The sequence below is a fragment of the Alligator mississippiensis genome, chromosome 3, assembly GCF_030867095.1.
Source record: "Alligator mississippiensis isolate rAllMis1 chromosome 3, rAllMis1, whole genome shotgun sequence".
Classification (NCBI taxonomy): domain Eukaryota; kingdom Metazoa; phylum Chordata; order Crocodylia; family Alligatoridae; genus Alligator; species Alligator mississippiensis.
The window spans coordinates 42,108,253-42,134,610 of NC_081826.1; positions in this window are offsets into that span (position 1 = coordinate 42,108,253).

The window sequence follows — 26,358 nt, forward strand, 5'->3', positions numbered from 1 at the left end:
TGATATAAGGAAAGTTTATCAAACTCCTAAAACAGAAGTATGAGAGTGTCTTGTCTATATTTGTCTGTTTTAGGAATTTCAGAAGTAGAATTTAAATTCCTTCAGCAGGCTGGAGACAAGGTGCCCAATTAAAAAATTTAAAGTGTTAGATGATTAATTTAAATAGATGTTCAGATACTTGGGTTTTAAGCTAAAATCTCTTGGTTTCTCTTTGGTATTGCAGTGTATTAGTCTGACTGATGTTAATTACTGCAATGCTTTATAAAACAAAAACGAGACAACTTTAGTGTGTCCTGACCTCCTGGAAAGTGCTGAGGGGTCACCCTTTGAAAGGTGACTCCTACAAACTGACACACTAACTACTAGTTAGTAGTTTTGCTTGAAAACCTGGTCTGTAGTAGATAAGGACAGTATTTAAATGTCAAAAGACAAATTACCAGCCTTTTGAACTGTGTTAACTCTTACAATAGGATTGTCTGTGACATTCTCCATGAAGTCATATCTTCAGTTGCCTATAACTTGGTCTGAACATGTCTAACTGCCTCAGACTGATGTGTTTTGGAAAGTTTCAGCTGTGCCTCAGAACAAGGATTGAAAGAAAATATTGCTATGTTAAAAATAATTTTTGCATCCATTTAGTTGAGAATCCTTGGTAACTTCTGTGTCTTGGAGCTGTTTCACATGTGCTTTTGCTGACCCACATAATTTTATAAATTGGACTGTTATGAGCTTCTGAAACTTAGGATGAAGGGAGGAGCTAGGACATGGAACAAGGAACCAGGAGAGCACAGCTCGTGTGGAGGCTTGTTCCTTAAAGTATTGCACACCTCTCCAAAACTAGTCTTTGCATTCTTCTGCTGTCAGCAGATAGCTGACAAAACTCACTGCCAAGGTATCCATCTTATCCCCCCTGCTTAGCCTGTACACACAACCTGTTGGTGCTAGAAGTTACTCTTTCTCAAGTGTAGAGGGTTCTGCTAGACCTGTGATGTCACTTGCCCTATGCTGAATCCAGATGGGGTTCTTCAGTGGATCAGGTATGCAGAGTTTGAAATTGAAGGTCAAAATGGTTTCTCATGACAGAGTTTTGGTTTTTTTTTAAACTTCCCTGTTCATTCTTTAAAAAAAAAAAGGGGGGGAGGGTGAGTGAGAGAGATGTTTTAAAGAATGTGAAGGTGTAAGACTGCAGTCAAACATTCACAAGTTATAAAATGCTAGATGCGTGGTTACCAGTATAGCCTTGACTCCCTTTGTGCATGCACTTTTTTCTGGTGGGTCCATCCTTTCTTCCATGCACAAGATGGGTAGATCTTTGGGAATGATTCAGTCTTGTTTGTAGACTCTTTGCCTTAATTGTAGCAGAAATTGCAAGTTATGTAGTGGAAGAGTGGAAAGGATGGTCTTATAGTGAAGTTGGATGCCACCAAGGAGAATAGCATTTTTATCTCTTTCTCTATACAGAGTTTCTGTGTGAAACTGAACTGTAATGTTCCCAAAATTTTACAAATTAGGTTAAGTTATGACTGTCTGAAACCTGGTATGTTCCCAGCTAGTCACTTAAGGGTACATCTATACTGTTCTTTAGCATCAATCCCATAAATGCCAACCATTAACATTGAAAAAGTTTAGTACTGAGCCCTACCAGGAGTCTAACCTGACCCCAGCAGCAATGCTGAACTTCAGGCTGTGTCATTAAGCTTCTTAATCCACCTGTCCTTGCATTGCATATGGAGCTTGTTTGGGTGCTATAGGCTGGAAGCAGGACTCCAGGGGCGATGCGTAGGGGGTGCACACAGGTGTATATGCACCCCCTGCCCATGGCGGTACACTTCCTACAAAAAAGGCGTTGCTGACACTGTCGGTGGTGCCTACGGGCAGTTGCCATTCACCCCACCCCGATACTGCCAGTGGCATCTGCAGGTGGTCCACAATTGCCACTGGCTGCTGCCAGCAGTGTCTGCGGGTGATCACTAACCCCTAGTCAGCACTCACCACCCCCACCGCCGATAGCACCGGCAGTGGGAGCTCCTGCTTACAACCACCATACTGCCGCCACGCTCCTGCTGCTGATGTGCTTCCCCAGCTGCTGGGGAAATGTGTTGTTCATGCAGGAGTCCTATAACTTCCTGTTCCTGACTTCCAGCCCTTTTTGTAACCCATTCTTGTCTCTGCTGCCTGCAATGACAAGTAGTTTGCAAACCTGATTCTTTGAAGGGTGCTACGCAAGGAATGGGTACCACCTGGGCCCAACTGCAAGGCAAGCTGTATAGAGAAAAGTTGACCCTAAATGTCAGTACATACACATCACACTTGTTTGTTTCCTGGATGCTCAATGTAATATATCCTGCAGAATAAGTGCAGCTTCAATAGAAGTAAATGGAGCTGTTCCTTGAACATACAAAGTCCTATATAAAAGCTAAACAGCTTGAAAAATCAAGCTCTGGGTGTCCTAAATTGTACATCCCAAACTAGAGAACAGACTAGATGCAATCCATCTGTGTTTTCCTGTGTACAGAGCTAAGGTAAATGGTGTCATGGAATCTCAAAGAGACTTTGTGAAGATAAAAGCAATAATAAACCTGAAGCACTCAGCTGCTACAGTGAGAGCGAAGAGAAAGAAATGCATAATATATCTTGTGCTGAGTTTGAATGCTGCATGGTAAATACTTGGTTGGAGACCAAGCACTGAATGACAAGATCATTGATTTCTTTTCAACATTCATTCATTGAAGGAGGGGAGGAGTTCTGTGAAAAAAATAGTATAGGAGCATGTAACTGAAGACCATCTTTGCACAAAGGGCTGAACTGTGTGCCCATGGAACAATAAATCTGGTGTTTCCTAACAACAACTACAGCTTTAATGATCTTTTACTTAGCTAGATAGAAGTAATCTACACAATTTGTACAGAAATTACTGGGATGCTTTTGTAGCTAGAAATGGTAGTGCTTTTCTGATGCAGTTAAATTGTTTGTATGTGTCAATTTAAGACAAGAACCAGAGCTAACCTTTCTCCAGTTCAATGGTTGTTATAACTTGAACTCACCTTCAAGTTATAACAACCTAGCCCGCTCATCCTCTACTTGAAGCTCTTGGGCATGTCACCATATGCAGGGGCACATGGTTGCTTTAGCAAAAATAGCAACAGCACAAATTTGTGCCATTGCTTTTTGCTGCTGAGCACGCCTGTGCATGTGGGGTTGGTGCGAGGCAGATTGTCTCCAGTGAGGTAGGAGAGGCTGGGGCCAGTACCTGGTCTTGCCCTAGCAGCTGTACTGGGGTCCTGGGGACCTCCTGGGTCAGCAGTGGCGCTGATCCTACCGTCCAGAGCCTGGCCAACAGCCGCAACATGGCTCTGGGCCTTCTTTCTGGTGGCGCACACTGTTGCCACATGCACCACACTGCTTTTCTTGGTGTTTTATTTATTCATTTATTTTTTGACAGTGGGATCTCCCATTGTCACCCCCCCCCCCCAAAAAAAAAACCAACCAAAAACCCTGCTGTGGTGCAAATTACCAGTGCAGTGAATGGGTGCACATGCACCACATTCAGTTTGCAGCACCTCAGACAACTTTGCAGTGCTTGTCTGGACGTGTTTCTTGTGTTTTAAACGCACGTTGAAATGAAATGCTTAAATTGTTTTGGATTGCTTGTTATAGCAGCCTGATTTCTTAAACTAAATTTTGAATCAGCAAAATCAGAAACAATGGGTTTTTTTGCTGCTTGGTAACAAGAAACATATGTTTGTTTTACATCCAACTTCCACCCTAATGAACACTGAAGCAGAGATAAACCCCTGAAGCGTTTTAATAAAATATTTGTGGTTGTTATTATGATGGAGCTGCTAAATATTAATATGATAAACACATTCCTAGTTCAAGTAGTCTAGCTGTAGATGTGCATTGATTTTTGCTCTCTGGAGGTTTCACCACTCAGGTGTTAGGCACTCTTAACAGCAGTTGAAATGGGCTGAGTCATTGGCCCCCAGAATGTCTGCCTGGCAGTATAAAACAGCCCAAAAGAGAGAGTTAAAGATTCCCCTGACACCACAGGAGCCTCAAGTAACATAAATCCTGCATAGGTCCACCTTGAAACCATTATCATTGGAATTTTACATAGAAACCTTCATCTTCTTTCTCTCCATCCCAAATAGCATACAGCTGTCCTAACTGCTTTCTTTGAGGGGCTTTTTGATTATTGAACTGTTCTCCCAGTTAGTATAGGCCCAGCACTGTAATGCACAAGAAGACCTGGGCTCCTAAGTACTACATAGCTGCAATTGCAGCTGACCACAGCAGAGATTTAGATCCTTAAATTCCCCATTCTCTCCTTAGGCACTTAAGTTTCTTCCCATAGAATTGCTTAACTACCTATTTCTAGGCATGCCCAGAACTGCTTAGTTATAAAGTGACTAGGTCAGTAATTTATCTTTTTCTTTGGCAGCTCTACTTCTGGTCTGAGTTCACCTCTATAAATGAATTTATATGGGGCTCATGGCTCCACTTGTTAAGTGTCCCAGGCCCTAATTTGGCAGCTGCTAGTATAGGTACCGACATTGTTTTTTGCTGGTGGGTGCTTTTTTACATGTGTGCTCCCACACCGAGCCCTGCGAATGCCCAGCAGAGGCAACGCATTACTTCATCCCAGCTTGCCCAAAATGGCTTGTGGGTGCTGAGCACCTGCTGGTCTTTTTGGGTGGGTGCTTGGGCCCTGGAGCACCCATGGAGTCAGCACCTATGGCTGCCAGGCCTAGGCACTTAGCTTATGTACAAAAGCCTGTTTGGATCCACAAAGAAGACCTTCCATCTACCTTTTTCAATGTGATGGGTATGCTTGGGGGTGCCTATCAGATTAAGTCTTGCACTAAGAACATGTGGAAAAGGAGCAGCCCTTACCTCTTCTAGGAAAAAGCTCAGCAGAGCACTTGCTTGGGGATTTGAAGCCATACCACCCCTCTCCTAGGCTAATGCTCTAAATTCTAAGCTGGAAAATATTCTCCCAGACGTGTGCCCTAACATAGGGTTGTGTGCACCCACTTTCTCTTGCCTAATGAATATTTTTTCTATGCAACCAGGACACCTTAGTAGGATGTCTTATAGAGCAGGGGCTGGAACATTCACCTGGGAGGTGGCAGATAGCTGTTCAAGTCTCTTCAATGCAAGAACTGAAACTGTCTCTGTAACTCTACTGCTGTATTTTACAAGGAAGTGCTCTACCTTATGCCCCTACCTTTGACTGATGGTTCAGATTTGCAAGTCCTGATCACAGATAGTATCTGAAACTGTAAGAGGAGGGAGGCTGAGGCCATGCCCCTCTCCTTAGTACTTCTTGCTAGCTGGGTTAGGCAACTTCCCAGTCCATGAATCCCATTTTTAGGCACCTCACTCCACCTGTGTATTGTAAAGGTGTGTACATCAGGGCTGCAGATTTCACTTGCTGGTGAGATGTGAAAGTCAGCTGCTGAAATGTTCAGCAGTGCTGTAACCCTGCATCCTTTTGTGAATCTAACCCTTGACATTTTGCAGGTTGGAGGTGTAACAGTGCAGCTCTATACCCACAACAGCAGTGCTGTGTGGGGCAGTGCCAGCTGCTGTGTTGCTGGCAGTGGTAGCTAATTTTTCACCCCCTCTCTCCAAAGGTCCACTCAGCTTCTGCTCCATCACCCCTCTCAGTTACACAGCTGTAGCAGACAAACCAATCACAGCTCACACACAAGGGAAAAACTCCAGTGTTCAGGATCCCAAACTCAGCCCTCTTCAGGACATTGTGGAGGCTTTCTGTTTACAAACTGCCCCTCCTGTTTTAAAGGCAACTTTAAAAGCACCCTTATCTTGATACCAAAGACTGGCATGAGGCAGCTAACGTGGCTGTAGAGAACCAATTCATTTTCTTTAGTGAAAGGAAGACCTCCAAATCCTACACAGTTTTTGACCTGCTATTTCATTTTCAGCAAGCACCACTGTTGGAGGTCAATGAAGGGAGCAACTCGCTTTTAATTTCACTGATACAGGACTGGACCCAAGTTTTCAGGTATTACTGTGCCAGTGCCAGATTCAGAGCCAAGCCTAGCTGTCAGTACTAAATGTCATTAGCAGTGTGACCTCTCTGAAAACACACATTAGGTCAAGCCCCTCAGGGGACTTCAGTAAGGAGGTTCCTAGTTCTGGATCCTAAACAGGCTTAGGCATAACATAGACATTCAAGCTGGTTAAGACAGGCAGCCCTGGGCATGGACAGGCATGCAACTACAGGTGTCTAGGTAATTTTAAAGGCAAAAAGTAAGGTGCTTAACAGAATCTGGAAAAATGGGGGGAGGGGGAGGGGTTGGTTTTCAATTTAGATGCCCAAGTTTTATTTAAACCCTACTCAGGATACCTGGGCCCTTGTCTACCTACCAAGGTTTTGCTGATAAGAGCTCAGGGAAGTAGGGGTGTAAAAAGATCACACACTAGATTAGGTGGTAGCTCTGCCTACAAAATCCTCAGTGTAGTTGATGCAGCTCATTAGAAAAGCTGCCTCAACACCTACTGTGGGGTGCCTGACTTTGCCTCTGCTTTGTACGGGGCACCCAAGAGCCTCGAGGAAGTCTAGCTTCTACCCCAGGCACATAAGTCTTTTCTTGGATCTAGCCTGAAGTGAGTTGCTTAAATCCAAATAGCAAGCTGATGGCAGTGGTAATATTAAATCTTAGAAGGACCACGTGGCACCCAGCCTGTGCTCATCATACACCCTGAGGCCTTTTTAAACTTCAGAAATATAGGAGTTAAACAAAAGTTCAGGGTGCCATAGATGCTTTCACTCACAGGGATCACAGAGGAGAAGTGAATTATACATAAATTAACCAGTTAATAATTGATAGCTCTGGATAGGTAATGGGTCAGTCTAGCAACAGCACTATGAATTTCTAAAAGAATTTCATCTTCATATTAAATGTGAATATGAAGAAAAAATGTAAATATGCTGTTTAACTTAATATTGCAGTGTCCTATTGCATGCCAGGTCTTCACCCTGACGCTAGGTGGGGCTATACCATAGGTTTCTAAGGCACAGCTAGAAATATCTTGGCTTTATCTTTTCTTCTTTTTTCCCAGAATGACAACACCTTAGATGTTTATGACCATCAGGAGAATTTACTACTAAGTCATATACTGATGTAATGAAATCTAATATATGCTGTGTAATGAATTATGAGATGTTATTTAGTTTCAGGGTTTTATTACTTCAATCAGTTATGACCATATTTCCTTTTATATGATTGCTCACTCTTTAAACATACCAGATGACTGTATGAAGAACACCTAATAAAGTCTGGAAATGTTAAAATATAAATGTTATAATTTTTTTGCCATAAATTTGTTTTGATTCTAGCAATACTAGCTTTCACGTAGAAAACAGAACATATCTTGTTGCTATTACCACTAATTTCTGATAGGAAATAAATGGATGGCACTATCTAGTTATGCCTATTGAGAAACATTATTAGTTAGGCATGGTAGCAACTAGGGGGGCAGTAGCTGGGAATGAAATGTGTGTGCATTGACACACGTGTACATTTGTGGAGGGAGTTTAATACAATACTAGAAAAATTGTAAACATGCCATTCATGACGGAGGCTATTTTAATTTCTTCAGTGAACTTGCTGCATATTTATAGCACTGTCACAGAGATGAATCACTCTTTACATTTATAGGCTACGGTAAAATCAAATGTATGAAAATTGTTATCCTGGTCTCTATGAATTTACTTCTAATTTGTGCCACAAACCATTTCTTGCTTTCCATTTAAAAGCTGCTCATCATTTGACATCTAGAGCATTATGTAAATATAATCTGAGGTAACTCCACTGAAGCAGAGTTATATAGCTATAAAACAGGCATGAGTTCAGAATCAGTGCCTTAGTAAATCAGTGTATATCTGTCCTTAGCTTGCACAAATTACTGTACAATAACAATGGATTGAAGTTTCCTTATTAACACTATTAACATGATTATGACAAGTGTTTCACTGAAGGTACTCTGAAATTGATTTTGTAAGCATTAATGTCCTCTATGCAGTAAAATAGCAAATAATTTTGAGCATGGAACTGGTCCCGTTATATAAGTCAGCACTCAAGAAGAATTCTAGGAATTGGCTGAAGTAATTGCAAAACTGTTGGCCATTATCCTGGACACTTTATGGCGGTTAGAAGAGGTCCTAAATGACTGGAAAAGGCAAATCTCACACACATCTTTGAAGAAGTAAAATGGAGGATCCAGGGAATTACAGACTGGTCACTGACTTCAATACCCAGAAAGATACTGGAGCAGATCATGAAGACTCTGCTGAGAAACAGTCCAGTATGGATATGTTAAAAGCAAGCCATGGTTAGCCAATCTGATTTCCTTCTATGACACAATTCATAGATTCATAGATGCTAGGGTTGGAAGGGACCTCAATAGATCATCGAGTCCGACCCCCTGCATAGGCAGGAAAGAGTGCTGGGTTCAGGTGACCCCAGCTAGATGCTTATCTAACCTCCTCTTGAAGACCCCCAGGGTAGGGGAGAGCACCACCTCCCTTGGGAGCCCGTTCCAGACTTTGGCCACTCGAACTGTGAAGAAGTTCTTCCTAAAGTCCAGTCTAAATCTGCTCTCTGCTAGCTTGTGGCCATTATTTCTTGTAACCCCCGGGGGCACCTTGGTGAATAAAACCTCACCAATTCCCTTCTGTGCCCCCGTGATGAACTTATAGGCAGCCACAAGGTCACCTCTCAACCTTCTCTTGCGGAGGCTGAAGAGGTCCAGGTGCCCCAGTCTCTCCTCACAGGGCTTGGCCTGCAAGCCCTTAACCATATGAGTGGCCCTTCTCTGGACCCTCTCCAGGTTATCCACATCCCTCTTGAAGTGTGGCGCCCAAAACTGGATGCAGTACTCCAACTGCGGTCTGACCAGTGCCCGATAGAGGGGAAGTATCATGTCCTTGGATCTGTTCGTCATGCATCTGCTGATGCACGATAAAGTGCCATTAGCTTTTCTGATGACTTCCTCACACTGCCGACTCATGTTCATCTTGGAGTCCACTAGGACTCCAAGATCCCTTTCCACTTCAGTTCCACCAAGCAGGTCATTTCCTAGGCAGTAGGTATGCTGGACATTTTTCCTCCCTAGGTGCAGCACTTTGCATTTCTTCTTGTTGAATTGCATTCTGTTGTTTTCCGCCCACTTGTCCAACCTGTCCAGGTCTGCTTGTAGTTGTTCCCTGCCCTGCGGCATGTCCAATGTGGGCTTTGTGGATGGGAGGGAGAATAGATGTGATAAACTTTAACTTTAAAAAAGATTTTGATATTGTCTCCCTCAATATTATGTAAGCTAAGGAAATATGCTGTAGATCAGTCTGTCAAGTATATGGTCCATGGGCTGAATCCAGCCTGTAGTGCCATTCAATCCAGCCCACCAGGTTACCAGTAGGCTACTAGAAGTTGGGGAGTAGGGGTTGGCAGTGTGGTTTGCCACAGAATTCAGGGCTCCTGAGCAACCATGGACATGGCCATCAGTGGCAGGGGAGTGAGCAAGGGCTGTGCAGATACAACCCCCTCTCACCATGTAGCAGCCAGACCCCTTCCCCACTACCCCAAATCCCCCAGACCCCCCATGTCCAGTTTGGGGCACTGCATTTCAAGAAAGGAGTGGACAAGTTGGAAAGAGCCCAGCAGAGAGTAGCAAAAATTATTAGAAGTCTAGAAAGCATGACATAGAAGAAAACAAAAGAAGAACTGGGGTTATTTTGCCTACAGGAAAGACTGAGGGGATTTGAAAACAATCTTTAACTACAGAAATGATTATTTTATAAAGAGGATGGTGAGCAACTGATGGTGATCAGGCAATAAGCACTGGAGCAGATTATCTAGAGAGGTTATGGAGTTTCCATTACTTGAAGTTTTTAAGCACAGATTAGACAAATGTTTGCCTAGGATGCTCAACCTGCCTTGAGCAGGGAGATGGACTGACTAGGTGACCTCTTGAGGTCCCTCCTAATCCTAATTTTCTAGCATGCTAAGTGTAGATACCTTTTATTTTATAAGGATTACAGGTATTACATCTTGTCACTGTAAAGCCTGTCCCTGCAGCTCCAATGCTTAACTAAACAAAAATATCAATAGGCTAATATGACAAAAGCCTCCTCCTTTTGGCCTTCCAAAACAATTGAGTTTTGCTTGCTTTTCATTATCCCATGCTTTGAGGACTCCATCACTTACTTAAAATTTGTTTACCAATGTTGCTACTTCTAAACAACATCAACTTCTAGGACACGTTGGTGCCACCTCAAGTCATGCTTAGGAGTGCTGTAGTGAAGCATAGCCTACCCACTCCATAATGCACCCCACAAAATGTAATGAGCTGCTTCTTGACATATGCCCAGAGCATACTCAACACCGTTCTCAAGCTCCTGGCCTTGGATGGGCTTATTGGAACATGTCCAGTGTCACTCCAACAGTGGCTATATAACATCTTTTTACATCATTTGGTATATTAAGAGTGGGCATGAGGGAATGCGTTTTGTTTTCATGGTGGTGCTTCCTAGCACAGTCAGAAACAGTATAGACATTTCTAGCATCGTGGGGGGTTGAATTCTCTCAAAATAGTTCTAGTAGAAAACAGTTTTTCATTTTTTATCTAAGATGTTTAGTTTAGGAAGAAAGTATGCCAAAATGTTTTGTGAAAGGCCCATCTTCTTTCTCACTGCTGTTAACGACTGTATTAATAATTTTACAAATTCTCAGAATTTCAAGTGGATATGAAATAAAGACCTTAATATTACACAAGTTTGGGATAATAATTCAGATAGACAGAGGGTGAATCTACATGAGATGCTTAATGTGCAGTAGACTAATTCTATTGCGCATAAGCATGCATGGCAACACTGTGGTAATATACTAATGCACAGTAGTCTTAGTCTACTGCACATTAAGCATAACACAAACAGCATGTGATTGCATAGTATGGCACCCTACTGTGCATTTATTTAGTGCTTAAATATACAAGTACTAAATTTAATGTGCAGTAGGCATTACACATTAATGAACATGTAGACGTGTCCAGAGAGACTTAAAAAGAATGACCAGAATACTTACAATTTGCCTTTGAATAGTTAAAAGGCACAATATGGTTCCATTAAGAAAATTCTTGCAGTGTATTTGCATATGGGAATATGTCAATGGACTCTCCTACTAAAACCCGATGTGGAGGAAAAGTTGAAAGTGTGTCTTCTAGGTCCTTAATAATACAATAAATATGTCCAACATTACTTAGCTGTTAAAAATGTTTTCAGTGCTGTGTGTTGTTGGCAGACCCCAACCAAGAACAAGTTTTGGCAAATACATTGTATATTTAGTTTGCTGTAATTCTTTTCCAACTCCATAAAATTCAGGTTCTTGAAATCTGACTGAACTAGTACTTGTGTTTATTTTTAATTAGCAAGCAGAGGCAGGAAACAAACTCTGCTTTCCATAAGTTTTGTCTTTAGCAGACAAAAACCTTGTATTTGCTGGCTTAGTATTTTAAAACTTTAAGTCAAAGGTCCTTTTTCTCCCAGCCTTTACCCTCTACCTTTGTTAGTTCTAATTAAGTTTGTTTTTGGTTTTTCCATAACCTTCTTGGTTGAAGTAAATTAGCAAGAGATCCCAGTGACATTCAGTTGCAGAAAAAAAAACTAATTCTTTTACTCCACTTCCAGGCTGACAAGAAACTATTATGTAGAAACCGTATAGTACATATTATTTCAGGCCAGGCTATAGCTGTCAGTAACCATACCCTACAATGTTAGCTTAATTTTCCATAAGAAGAAATAATTGTTTAACTATGTAATTTAAGAAATTATGCATTGGTACACCACAGAATAGTTGGGCGTCAGGGAGTTGTATCCACCCCTAATTAAAAAACTGACAAATTGGGCAGTTGCTTAATGAACTTTGGGCCTTGTTCTTATCTTGCAAACTACAGCCTAATTATAGCAACCTCTATGGGAGGTGTGGGAAGTGACTACCCCCTTTCCTTCCTTTGATTTACAAGATTAATGTTCAAAGTGATCCCAGAAATTTTAATTTTGATACCTGCTTGGTAGAAAGGAATTGGCCAGATAATATCCCATTGGGTGTCTTGGAACTCCTGTACCATGCTAAAAAGTAACAGCTTGTTCAACCAAATGAATTAACTGAACATGTCTTGTGTCTCTTTGCTGTAACAGCTTCAACTATACAACATCAAGCTGGTTGTTCCAGTAGAAAGGTATACATAAGCACATAGGCATACACTTGTTTATGCTTATGTTTTGTAGGGTAAGGTGAATATGTGGTATACATATGTTCAAAAGTATAGATACACACATACATATGTGTATATAGACATATATAAGGTGTAATAAATATATAAGTGGAAAGAGTGATTATTTTATAAATACTGACATCCAAACAAATTTAGAAAATGTGTTAGTTTTTTTCAGCTCTTGTGTTATGAAGTAACTCTTCTTCACATGGAGGAAAGCTAAGATACTGGCATAAAGTAACCACCATAACACAATAACATGATGCTACCCATGGAGTTTTTTTGTTTCTCTCTTATGTAACTGTTTCAAGGAGTTGGGTTTGAGATGATGGGCTTATAGTCTGATGTCAGCAGAACCACAGTAAGTATCAAAAGGGTGCAATGGTCCCTTTGCTGCCAGTTCTTGGCTATTCTTGAAAATATATAGCAAAATGACTCTGTAAATAAGTAAATATGCATCTGATTCAAAACTATCCTTCTTAATCTTTGTTTTGCCCAAACTTGCTCCAGGCTTTTTCTCTCTCCCCTTCAACTAACCCCATTGTCCTGTTGTACAAATGTTGGCACAAGAAGCTTCTCTTCTGAAGTTCTTGCTGTCTGGAACCATTTGCTGTATCACACTGACTCTTTTACAGCTAAGATTGCTTTCCTATGCCTCCCATTTATATATGAATGTGGTGAGTGCATTATTTAACTATATAAAATATTTGGAGCCAGACATTGTAGATATTAGACATAATTAAGACCTACTACATCCATGGAGGTCAAGGGCAATTTTATCTTTGATGTCAGCAGGAGCAGAAGTTGCTTTGTGCTATATAGTAAAAATTCATTAAACAGTTTAGAGTCAGAACTTGTGTTGCTTAAAGAATGATCTACAAAACATTCCCGGTAGATAACCTTGGTTTGATATCCTGTAAGAACCATGTTGACGGAAGAAGAAATAAGGCAAAATTGAACACGAAGTTTTGCAGGCAAGAGGGAGTAAAACAAACCCACAAGGTTGTTAAACTCAAATATGTAAATAAGTAACTCCTGTAGTGTTTGGAGATTAAAAGACTTGGAAATCATTACAGGTCCTTAGATCTATGGAAATAGGCTGATTAGGCATGGGCAAGACAACCAAATGTAGTAAAAGTCACTCAAGGGAGCTGAAGAGAAATGCATAGTTACTGCCTTACGTTGCTAAAAGTCCTAAACGGTAATAACAAGAAAGCCAAATAAGAAGCAGTTATTTATCGCTAAGTAGGCCATTTTTACTGCTTCCTTTTCTGCCTCAAACACAATCTTATCTGTTTAAATAACTCAGGATTGTCATGGTAAAATGGCTTAGAAAACTCACAGCTTACTACTGCATGTGTCATACTAAATACTGCATAACTTGTTTGGCCATGTTTTTATCAGCTACTTAATGCAGGCTGTATCAGATTGAAAAAACAAAGGTAGAAACAAATAACTTGATTGTCAGTTTAAGTTATGATGTGGCATGGTTAACTTTACATTTGCTGTTTTGATATTTCACTTGTTAGCACTTTAATTGGGAACAGTGTTGTGTGGATTGACTGAATTTATAACCACAATATACCACAGTTAAATAGTCCCTATGAGAGAAGGCTCCATGAACTGAACTTGCTTAAACCTCAGAAAAGAATGTGGAGGTGTGCGTGAGGGGCCTGGGACCATGTTTAGATATCTTAGAGGATTGTGCAAGAAAGGAGGAACATTTATATAGGATCCTGATATGCAAAGAAACTAACTGGTGCTCTATCTACGCTAATGAGTGGAAGTATCGGTGCCAGAACTGTGAGATAATACTCATGGAGGTACCAACAGTACAGCTTGCCCACCCTAGTCCTGCTGCTTTTATTGCAGTTTTATCTTTGCACTCTACTCCTCTGTTGTAATTGTACTGCCTCCTGAGTTCATATATGGTTCCCTTAAGCAGGAGCTTGAGGGAAATATAATAGAAATGACTTCAGAAAGAGGAATTATAGAAATGTAAATTTAGAAGAGAATTCAAGAGGTCATCTTGTCCATCCTCCTGCTCTGAGGCAGGATTAAGTATACCTGGATCATCCCTGACTGATGTTTGGTTAAGTTGTTCTTAAAAATGCAAATAACAGGGATTCACAACATCTCTTGACCAACAACCTTTTCCAGTGCTTAATTATCATTACAGTTAGAAAGGATTTTCCTGATATCTAACCTAAATCTTTGTTATTGAAAATTAAACAAATGTTTTATTTTCCTTTCGTCGGGGAATTGGAGAAAAATCATTCATCATTTTCTTTTTAACAACCTTTCACATGACTAATATCATATCCTCCTCCTCTTTTCTGGACTGAGCAAATCCAGATTTTTCAACATTTCTTCCTCCTCCATGTTTTCTAAACCCCTAATAATTTTTGTGTCTCTCCTCTTTACTCTTTCTAATCTGTCTACATCTTTCTTAAAGTTAAATTCCCAGAACTGAACAAAGTACTCCAAAGGAGGCCTCATCAGTGCTGATGAGAGCAGAACATTTGCTTCTGTCAATTATATGCAGCATCCTGCTAATAATGCAGACATTTGCCATTTTTCTACACCATCCTACTGTTGGCTCATATTCAACTTTGGTTATGTACAATCCCCAGATCCTTTTATAGTTCTGCTCCCTAACCAGTAATTCCCCATTTTGAATTAGCCCATTTGCTTCCAATGTGCAATATTTTTCACTTATTTTTAATTAATTTCATCTTGTTGACTTTAGACAATCAAGCTCATAGACAATCAAGATCATAGTCAGTTTTCATCTGTCCTCCAAAGTACTTTCAAGCCCTTCCAGCTTGCTTGATGTCATCTGCAAAGATTATAAATGTAGTCTGTATCTCATCATCCCATAAATCAAGGGATTTAATGGTGGGGGTCTACTACAGACCCCCCAAACAAGGGGAGGAGCTGGACTGGGAATTCTCAGGCCAGCTTGCAGAGGCACTTAAGGCAAGGGATGTAGTTGTCATGGGTGATCTAAATTACCCAGACATGTGCTGGGAGGAGCAGTCAGCCAGGTCAGACTGTTCTAGGAGGTTCCTGGCTGAGATACAGGACATCCACTTAACCCAGGAGGTACACAGTCCCACCAGAGGAAATGCCCTGTTGGACCTGGTCCTGGCCACAGGCGATGATCTGGTAAGGGAGCTCCAGACCCTTGACCACCTGGGTGATAGCAACCATTGCTTGCTGGAATTCATCATCCAGCGCAGGGTGTCAAGGGCCTGCAGCAAGGCAGTAGCCCTAGACTTCAAGAGGGCAAACTTCAACGAGTTGAGGAGATCGGTGGGAGAGGCGCTGGGGTTCTCGAGGGCAGGGGAACTCAGTGCCCAAGATGAGTGGTCGTTCCTTAAGGAGATGATACTCAGGGCCCAAGGGGTGACGATCCTAACAAGAAGCAAGGGGGGCAAGAGTGCCCAAAAGCCTCCCTGGCTCACCAAGGAAGTCTGGGAATGCCTGGTTGCCAAAAAGGCGACGTACTCCAAAGAAAAGTATACCTCCACTGCTCGGGCCTGTAGAGGGGCTGTTAGGAAAGCTAAGGCGGACATAGAGCTAGGACTAGTGTCCAAGATCAAGGATAATAAAAAGTCCTTTTTCAAATATATAGGGAAGATGAAGAAGGTGCCGGGAAATGTGGGGCCCCTGTAAGATGCACTGAGCAATCTGGTGGTTGCGCCAGAGGAGAAGGCAGACATCTTTAACAAATTCTTCACCTCCGTTTTCTTGTGCAGGGTCCGGGACTCCCCCACCGTGATTCAACATGGACTCGAGGGGAACGCCCCAAGACCTAAGGTTGAGGAGGACTGGGTTAGAGTGCTTCTGGAGGGGCTGGACATGTTCAAGTCAGCAGGTCCGGATGCTCTCCATCCCAGGGTATTGAGGGAGCTAGCAGGGGTTATTGCAGGGCCCTTGGCACGGCTTTACGAGCGCTCGTGGTGCTCGGGCCAGGTGCCAGATGATTGGAAGATAGCCAATGCGGTCCCCATCTTTAAGAAAGGGAGGACGGAGGACCCAGGCAACTATAGGCCCATCAGTCTTACCTCAATCCTGGGGAAACTCTTTGAGAAGATCATCGAAGAGCACATCTGTGATGGGCTGGAATCGGGGATGATGCTCAGGGGCAACCAGCACAGTTTCATTACAGACAGGTTATGTCAGACCAACCTGATTGCCTTTTACGATCAGGTCACAAAAGCATTGGATGCAGGTGTCGCCGTGGATGTAGTCTTTCTGGACTTCAGCAAGGCCTTTGACACGGTCAACCACCCCATCCTCATTAAAAAACTAGGCGACTGTGGCATCAATGCCTACACGGTCAGATGGATTGCTAATTGGCTGAAGGGTCGTAGTCAGAGGGTGGTGGTGGATGGGTCATATTCGACCTGGGGGGAAGTGGGCAGCGGAGTCCCCAGGGGCTCGGTCCTTGGGCCCGCGCTGTTTAATTTCTTTATCAGCGATTTGGACGATGGGGTGAAAAGCAACCTGTTCAAATTTGCTGATGATACCAAAATTTGGGGTGAGGTGGGCACACTAGTAGGGAGGGAAAGACTGCAGAAAGACCTGGATAGGTTGCAGGGGTGGGCTGACAAAAACAGGATGCGTTTCAATACGGACAAGTGCAGGGTGCTGCACTTGGGCAGTAGTAACCGGCAACACACTTATAAGATGGGAAACTCCCTTCTTGAGAGCACGGAGGCAGAAAGGGATCTTGGAGTCATCATTGACTCCAAGATGAACATGGGCCGACAATGCGAGGTCACGGTCGGCAGGGCTAACCGGACCCTATCGTGCATCCACAGGTGCATCTCAAGTAGGGCCAAGGAGGTGATCCTCCCCCTCTACGCAACACTGGTCAGGCCACAGCTGGAGTACTGTGTCCAGTTCTGGGCACCCCACTTCAAGAGGGATGTGGACAACATTGAGAGGGTCCAGAGGAGGGCCACCCGCATGATCCGGGGACAGCAGGGCCGACCCTACAATGAGAGGCTACGGGACCTGAACCTGTTCAGCCTTCACAAGAGAAGGCTGAAGGGGGACCTGGTGACCATCTATAAACTCACTAGGGGGGACCTTGTTTCCCCCAGCGCCCCCCGGGATAACAAGAAATAATGGCCACAAGTTGTTGGAGAGTAGGTTCAGATTAGACATCCGTAGGAACTACTTCACAGGGCGCCTAGGATCTGGAACCAACTTCCAAGGGAAGTGGTGCTGGCTCCTACTCTGGGGGTCCTTAAGAAGCGGCTTGATGCCTACCTGGCTGGGGTCACTTGAGCGCAGTTTTCTTCCTGCCCAGGCAGGGGGTCAGACTTGAAGATCTACAAGGTCCCTTCTGACCCTACTTCTATGATTCTATGATCCCTGGAATATAGATTCATAGATTCATAGATGCTAGGGTCGGAAGGGACCTCAAAACATCATTGAGTCCGACCCCCTGCATAGGCAGGAAAGAGTGCTGGGTTCAGATGACCCCAGTCAGATGCCTATCTAACCTCCTCTTGAAGACCCCCAGGGTAGGGGAGAGCACCACCTCCCTTGGGAGCCCATTCCAGATTTTGGCCACTCTGACTGTGAAGAAGTTCTTCCTAATGTCCAGCCTAAATCTAATCTCTGCTAGCTTGTGGCCATTATTTCTTGTGACCCCCAGGGGCGCCTTGGTGAGTAGAGCCTCACCAATTCCCTTCTGCGCCCCCATGATGAACTTATAGGCAGCCACAAGGTCGCCTCTCAACCTTCTCTTGCAGAGGTTGAAGAGGTCCAGGTGCCCTAGTCTCTCCTCGTAGGGCTTGGCCTGCAAGCCCTTAACCATACGAGTGGCCCTTCTCTGGACCCTCTCCAGGTTATCCACATCCCTCTTGAGGTGCGGTGCCCAAAACTGGATGCAGTATTCCAACTGCGGTCTGACCAGTGCCCGATAGAGGGAAAGTATCACCTCCTTGGTTCTGTTTGTCATGCATCTGCTGATGCACGATAAAATGCAGTTAGCTTTGCTGATGACTTCGTCACACTGACAACTCATGTTCATCTTGGAGTCCACTAGGACTCGGAGATCCCTTTCCACTTCTGTGCTGCCGAGCAGGTCATTCCCTAGGCAGTAGGTATGCTGGACATTTTTCCTCCCTAGGTGCAGCACTTTGCATTTCTCCTTGTTGAACTGCATTCTGTTGTTTTCTGCCCATATGTCCAACCTGTCCAGGTCTGCTTGTAGTTGTTCCCTGCCCTCTGTGTGTCCACTTCTCCCCACAGTTTTGTATCATCCGCAAACTTGGACAGAGTACACTTCACTCCCTCGTCCAAGTCATTGATGAAGACATTGAAGAGTATCAGTCCAAGCACCAAGCCCTGCGGGACCCCACTGCCCACACCCTTCCAGGTCAATACCGACCCATCCACCACCACTCTCTGGGTGTGTCCCTCTAGCCAATTTGCCACCCACTGGACTGTGTAGTCATCCATGTCACAGCCTCTTAACTTGTTCACCAGTATGGGGTGGGATACCATACTGAAGGCCTTCCTGAAGTCTAAGTAAATGATGTCTACCTCTACTCCTGCGTCCAGGTGTCTGGTAATCTGGTCATAAAAAGAGACTAGATTAGTCAGGCATGATCTACCTGCTATGAACCCGTGCTTGTTTCCCCTCAGCATCATTTTTCCTGCTGGGCTCTCACTTGTATAAGCCTTAATAAGCTTTTCAAAGACTTTGCCTAGGATGGAGGTGAGACTGACTGGCCTATAATTGCCTGGATCCTCCTTCCTCCCCTTCTTGAAAATAGGGACCACATTGGCCCTTTTTCAGTCCTCTGGGACTTGGCTCGTGCACCACAAGTGTTCAAATATTCTTGCCAGTGGCTCTGCAATTACATCAGCCAGTGCCTTCAGTACCCTTGGATGGAGCTCATCCAGGCCTGCTGACTTAAATGCATCCAGTCCTTCCAAGTGACTCTGCAACATCTCAGGGTCAATGCTTGGTAGTCTGGTGCCTTGCTGCTGCCTCTCTACCATCCCATTGGGAGACTTGTCTTGCCCCTCGTTTAGGAACACAGGCAAAGAACTCATTGAGGAGTTCAGCCTTGTCTCCCCTGTCTGTCACCAGTTGCTTTTCCCCATTCAGTAGTGGTTCTATACCACCCTGGGCCTTCCTTTTACTCCCTATATATCTGAAAAACAATTTTTTGTTATCCTTAACTTGGGATGCCATGCTCAGCTCCATGGTAGCTTTGGCCTTTCTAACTGCCTCCCTACAACTGCGAGCTGAGCAGGTATACTCCTCTTTGGTAATCTCTCCCTGTTTCCACTGCTTATATGCCCCCCTTTTTGCCCTTAGTCTGCTCTGGATATCTCTGGTTAGCCAAGGAAGCCTCTTGGTCCCTTTCCCCCCGCATTGGGATCGTCACCCTCTGTGCCCGAAGGATCGTTTCCTTAAGGCACAGTCACCCTTCCTGGGCTCCCATCTCGCCAAATCTCTTACTCTGCAGTGCGTCCTTGACTAAATGCCTGAGCTCGCTGAAGTCAGCCTTCCTAAAGTCTAGCACTTCCACCCTACTAGTTACCTTTCCCACTCTGCGCTTTATGATGAATTCTATTATTTGGTGGTCACTGTCCCACAGGTGACCACTGATCTGTAGGTCCCCTACCATGTCATCCCCTGTTGCCAATACCAGGTCCAGTAAGGCATTCCCCCTAGTGGGACCATGTACCTCCTGCATCAGGTGGAGGTCCTGTACACAGGATAGGAACCTGCATGAATGGTGGGAATTTGCTGTCTGCATCTCCCAGCAGATGTCAGGGTAATTTAGGTCTCCCATGACTACCGCTTCCCTAGTCTTTATGGTCTCCGAGAGAGAGTTGCCCCAGGAGTTCCAAATCTAGTTCTTCCCCTTGGTGTGGGGGTCTATAGCAGACCCCCACCACCAAATGCCTTTCCCCTTGACCTCCATGTATCCTAACCCACAATCCTTCTACTTTCTCCTCTGATTCCGTTTTGATAAGGGTCGATGGATAATGCTCCTTGACATAGAGTGTATAGGTTTCCATGTTAATGAAAATATGGACTAGAACCAGACTCAGGCCAGAACTTTGTGTGATCCCACTGTTAATGTCTCCTAGGTGGACAGTGAACCACATACATACTTAACACATACTTTTTGACTGTGGTTTTTCAGTCATAGGAGAATTTCAATTAGACCATTGCACTGCATTATACTGACACTACACCAGCATTTGGGATTATCAATACCGCTGAAGTGAAGAACAGAACTAAAAAATCATCAATAACCGTATCAGTAGCCTTTGAAATTATAAGTAATGAGATAAAGGGAACATTATCAGTTCTGTTTGAAGGTAAATTACCTTCTCCCTGGATCAGAAATTAAAAGTTGATGTCTAAGCCAAACAGCTTCTTATGGGCACAGCAGCCCATAATATGCCACCAGCTATTGAAGGAGGAAGCTACATGGCTTCTAGTCCTCTTTGACTCTCTAGCTGGATTACCAGGTACCAGTTTACAGCTGGGAACAACTTCTAGCATGAGCTGGAGTGTGTTTCAAGTTCACGCCTCTAGAGCTATATTAAGAGGCCATAAACAGTCTGCTGCCTTGCCATGGCTGGATCAGAGACATGAAGGACGTACTAGAATTTACACATGATACTTATAACAAGGAAAGTGGGCAGGAACGCTAGATTATTTTGAGAATGGAGAGGCATGTGACTGAAATAACAAAGATTGCTTACTGTGAACAGCGAGACCTTAAAAATGGAGAATCCCAAGGAGGGAAAGAAAAGCAATTGAACTGTTTGCACAGATGATCTTAAAGGACCAGTTCTGGGAATGGGAGTCCCAGTGGGGGAAGAGGGAAACATCTTGACCCAAAATTTGATTGCAAGGCTGGAGCACTTGCTTTATTAGAATTTTTTTATGTGACTCCTGAGATTGGGGGAAATTAAGGGCTAAATTTAACTGGTATTTCTGATAGATTTCTAGGAATGTGTTTGGTGTCACAGAGCAGCTAAGCTAAGCAGTATAATAATCTCTCCCTCTGTGCCCCACCGCCCCCTTCCCCACTCCAGCTCTCAGCTCTCACGACACAGAACTATTGTTATTGTCCTAGGCCTGTTTTGTAGGATTTTCAAGCTCTTCACTTTCTCATAGCTCTGCCTGCTGCTCTGAGTGATGCCTTTCTCAGGCAGTGGCTCATACATCACTCCCTCACTAAGTTTCTGAGAATGACTGAGTTCAACAGGCTTTGGATCTTTCATCTCCCTCTTACACATACCTGTAGCTGGCAGCAGCTTATATTACACCTGACTTATGGCAGAAGAAAGCCAAAATGAAGAAGTTGGTTGCTGTCAAAAAATACACTATGTGCTCCACACTGTGTGCCACATTACTTGTACAGATAAGTGTTTCGCCTGGCCAGTAGAGTGTAGGTCCTAAACCAAACAGGCCATATAGTGTCTAGTGCTAGATTATGGGACAGCAGAGAGGGCATTTCACCATTTGGTCTACTAGGCCAATTGCTTTAATCTGCTTTGGCCCTAGATGAATGGGAAAGTGACTTGGCCAGAGGCCAAATGGAGTTGGTCTTGGTCCAAGTCCAACATTGATCAGATGACTTACGTGTCACCAGGAATACTTTTGTGTATGAACATCAGGCATGTTGCAGGCATCTTGGAGGGACTAGCAGCATGCAGTGCACCATCTTGATCTGAGCAGCCACTTGAATCAAGACAGAATACTTCACTCTGGTAGGTCTGGGCTATGTACGTTTCACCTTTGTATTAAATTTGATACTGCCTGTAGGGTCCTGGCGAATTGCCAGTGCAGCTGCAGAAATTTTGGGGACTTTTGCCATAATGTATTGGTTATTCATGTAAAAAGCAAGTTTTACTTAACATAGGCAAGGATACATTTCATGGACCCATGGTTCTTTTCAACCTATGGTGCCCATCTCAGTCTGAAAATGTTTAAAGTAAAAAAAAAGTTCATTTTGGCAAAACACAGTGTTACAGGAAATCCCTATTGATCAGGGAAAGATAGTGGATGTATCTACATGAGAGGCTTTCTGCTCATTAGCCTAATAGAACTGTGCAGTAGCGTGTCATGGCAAAAGCTGCACTAATAGCCTGCTGTGCAGTGTTATTAGGCTAATGTGCAGTGAGTTTCACTAGATAACCGTGTGCCAGTGCTACTGCACAGTAACTTTAGGTACTGTGCATTTAGTTAGTACTTTATTAAGGAAGTACTAAACTAAATGCACAGTATCTAAGGAACGTTAGTGAATGTGTAGACATGCCCATTGTATAGACAATATAGGTACAATATGAATCCTGTGTTGTAAAACCACACTGTCAGTTATACAAGGACTGCAATTGTCCAAGAATGGGTACAGGTAGAAGAATAAACTTCTTAGCTCTAGAAGACTGAACTATAATGATGTTCTCAACATAGGTTCCAGTGGACATTTGGCCACTTCCAAAGAGCAAAGAAATGTTTGGCCTAGGTGACAGCTTGGACTGCAGAATGAGGCAGAACTGAAACACTAGATTTGATGCTACTCTGGACTGATACGTATTGACAGAAGGGTGTGAAGCAGTTTGCAGAGCTTTGCCTGTACTCGACCTGGCACTAAGCCAGATTTCAACCCTGGCTTCCAGGAGTGAAATACTAGTACAAAAATGTACTGTGTCACTTAGCACCCCACAGATTGTTGCATTGTTTAACAGCAAGAGACTTTTCAAGTGTACAGGAAAATAACTGCTAAGGCAAAAAACATTAAAAGAAAGAAACTCAAACTTTATCTGTGTCATATCAGTAAAAGTGAAGTCAGGTTTTAGGTTAAGAACATCCTAGTTCAGCATTTTGCAGAAGCAGGGTGGTCACTTAATTTTGGCCTATATCCCATCCAAACAGAATTGCACTTTCCATCAGTCAAAATCCAAGAAACGAATAATGATCTCAAGAGTTTTGTATTTGTCATTGGATTTGCCCCATTGACCTGCCTAAGGGAAGGCAACAATATGAAAGTTTTCCCAAAGCCAAGACCTACAGGGCTCAATCAAAATTTAATTTTACCCTAATCCATTTTTTCAAAGTGCTCTTTCTCCTTCTTCCTTTTAAGTTTGCATGAGGATTTATATTATGTTTCCTAGTTTCCTAGTTTCCTAGTAGCAAGGGTCAGGAGGGACCTGAACAGATCATCTAGCCTGACCCCCTGCCACAGACAGGAGTGAATGCTGGGTTCACAAGACCCCAGACAGGTGATCATCTAACCTCTTTTTGAATTTACCTAAGGTAGGGGCAAAGACCACTTCCCTGGGAAGTTGGTTCCAGACTTTGGCCACCCTAACTGTAAAATATTGCTTTCTGATCTCTAACCTAAACCTATTCTCTATCAGCTTATTACCATTGTTCCTCATCACCCCAGGTGGTGCTGGGGAGAAAAGGGCTCTTCCTGTTTGCTGATGATCTCCCCTGATGAGTTTGTAGGTAGCCGCCAGGTCCCCCCTCAGCCTCCTCTTGCCAGTGCTGAACAGGTTCAGGTCCCTCAGTCTCTCCTCATAGGACCTGTCCTGCTGCCCTCTCACCAAGCGGGTGGCCCTCCTCTGAACCATCTCCAGGCTGGCCACATCCCTTTTTAAAGTGCGGTGCCCAGTACTGGACACAGTACTCCAACTGCAGCCTGACCAAAGTCGCATAGAGGGGGAGTATCACCTCTCCAGACCAGCTTGAGATGCATCTTTGGATGCATGACAAGGTATGGCTGGCCTTGCCGGCTGCGGTCTGGCATTGGCAGCTCATGGTCATCTTGGAGTCAATAATAACTCCAAGATCCTGTTCCGCCTCTGTGCTTTCAAGAAGGGAACTCCCCAGCCTGTATGTATGCTTTGGATTCCTTCTCCCAAGGTGCAGCACCCTGCATTTGTCTACGTTGAACCCCATCCTATTCTCGTCTGCCCACTTTTGTAGTCTGTCTAAATCTAGCTGCACCCTCTCTCTCCCTTCAAGTTGTCCACCTCGTCCCACATCTTAGTGTCATCAGCAAACCTGGACAATGTGCTTTCAACCCCCTTGTCCAAGTCGCTGATGAAGATGTTAAACAGTGAGGACCCAAGGACTGAGCCCTGGGGTACCCCGCTGCTCACATCTCGCCAGGCTGAGTATGACCCATCCACCACTACTCTCTTGGTGCGCCCCATCAGACAATTTTTTACCCATCCAACTGTGTAGGCATCAATGCCACAGTTGCCTAATGTATTAATGAGAATGGGGTGAGAGACAGTGTCAAAGGCCTTAGAGTCTAGAAAGACTATGTCCACAGTGATACCATCATCCAAGGATTTAGTTACCTGGTCATAAAAGGCAATCAGGTTGGTCAGTCAGGACCTGCCTTTGATGAACCCATGCTGGTTGCCCCTGAGCATGATCTCCCCTGCAGGCACCCCACAGATGTGCTCCTTGATGATTTTCTCCAAGATCTTCCCAAGGACCGAGGTGAGGCTTACGGGCCTATAGTTACTTGGGTCCTCCTTCCTCCCTTTCTTAAAAATGGGGACCACATTAGCTAGTTTCCAATCCCCTGGCACCTCACCAGATGACCACAAATGCTCATACAGCCGGGCTAAGGGCTCCGCGATGACCCCTGCCAGCTCCCTCAACACCCTTGGGTGGAAGGCATCTGGACCTGCAGATTTAAAAATGTCTAGCCCTTCCAGAAGATCCCTAACTACACCTGTGCTGACCCAAGGCCTGACAGAGCTATCCCCAAGATTGTCCCTACTTCTGGTAGGAGGGATGTCTCGGTCCCTGTTCAGGAAAACAGAGGCAAAGAAACTGTTAAAAATATTAGCTTTCTCATCTGGCGTAGCCACAAGATTACCGTTTGCGTCTTGCAGGGGCCCTACATTGCCTGGTGCCCTCTTCTTGCTCCCAATGTACTTGAAAAAGTACTTTTTGTTGTCCTTAATCCTGGACGCTAGCCTGAGTTCCATCTCTGCCTTGGCCTTCCTAATAGCCCTCCTACACTCACGGGCTGAGGAGGAGTACTCCTCCTTGGTGATAGCCCCTCACTTCCACTGGTTGTACGCCCCCCTTTTATTCCTCAGGCATCGCTGAATGCCCTTGCTGAGCCAAGGGGGTTTCTGAGCACTCTTACCCTCCTTGCTTCTCTGTTACCCCTTGGGCCTGGAGGATCGCCCCCTTAAGGTACGACCATCCCTCATGGACTCCATCTCCTCTACCTTCTGGGCCCTCAGTACCTCCCCCACTAATCTCCAAAGCTCACTGAAGTTGGCCCTTCTGAAGTCAAGGGCTTTAGTCTTGCTATAAGCCCTTGACACCCTGCGCTGGATAGTGAATTCCAGCAGGTGATGATCGTTATTGTCCAGCTGGTCAAGGACCTGCAGTCCCCTCACCAGGTCATCCCCCATGGCCAGGACAAGGTCCAGCAAGGCGTTACCCCTAGTGGGGCTGTGCACCTCCTGAATAAGGTGCACCCTGTGCACCTCCTGCAATACAGCCAGGGACCTGGCTGTCTGCTCCTCCCAGCAAATGTCTCGGTAGTCTAGGTCACCCATGACAATGATATCCCTTGATGTAACCGCCTCTATAAGCTGACTGTAGAAGTTCCGGTCTAGCTCTTCCCCCTGGTTGGGTGGTCTGTAGTAGACACCCACCGTAAGGTCCCTTTCGCCACACCCCGCTTGTAGTTTGACCCACAGTGTCTCCAGCTGACCCTCCTCTAACCCGAAGCTAATCCTTGATGATGTGAGTTGCTCTTTGACATAGAGTGCGACACCCCCTGCCTTTCCTCTCTGTCCTGTCTCTTCTATATAGGGTGTATCCCCAAATGCTCGCCACCCAGTCATGGGTAGGGTCCCACCAGATTTCTGTGAGCCCTACTAAGTCTGGATTCTTACTCGCATTCAGGAGACACAGTTCCTCCTGCTTGCTCCCCATACTACGAGCATTGGTGTAGAGGAACTTGAGACCTCCTGAGGGTGCACGCACCTCCCCCCTACTCCCAGGACGTTGTTGCT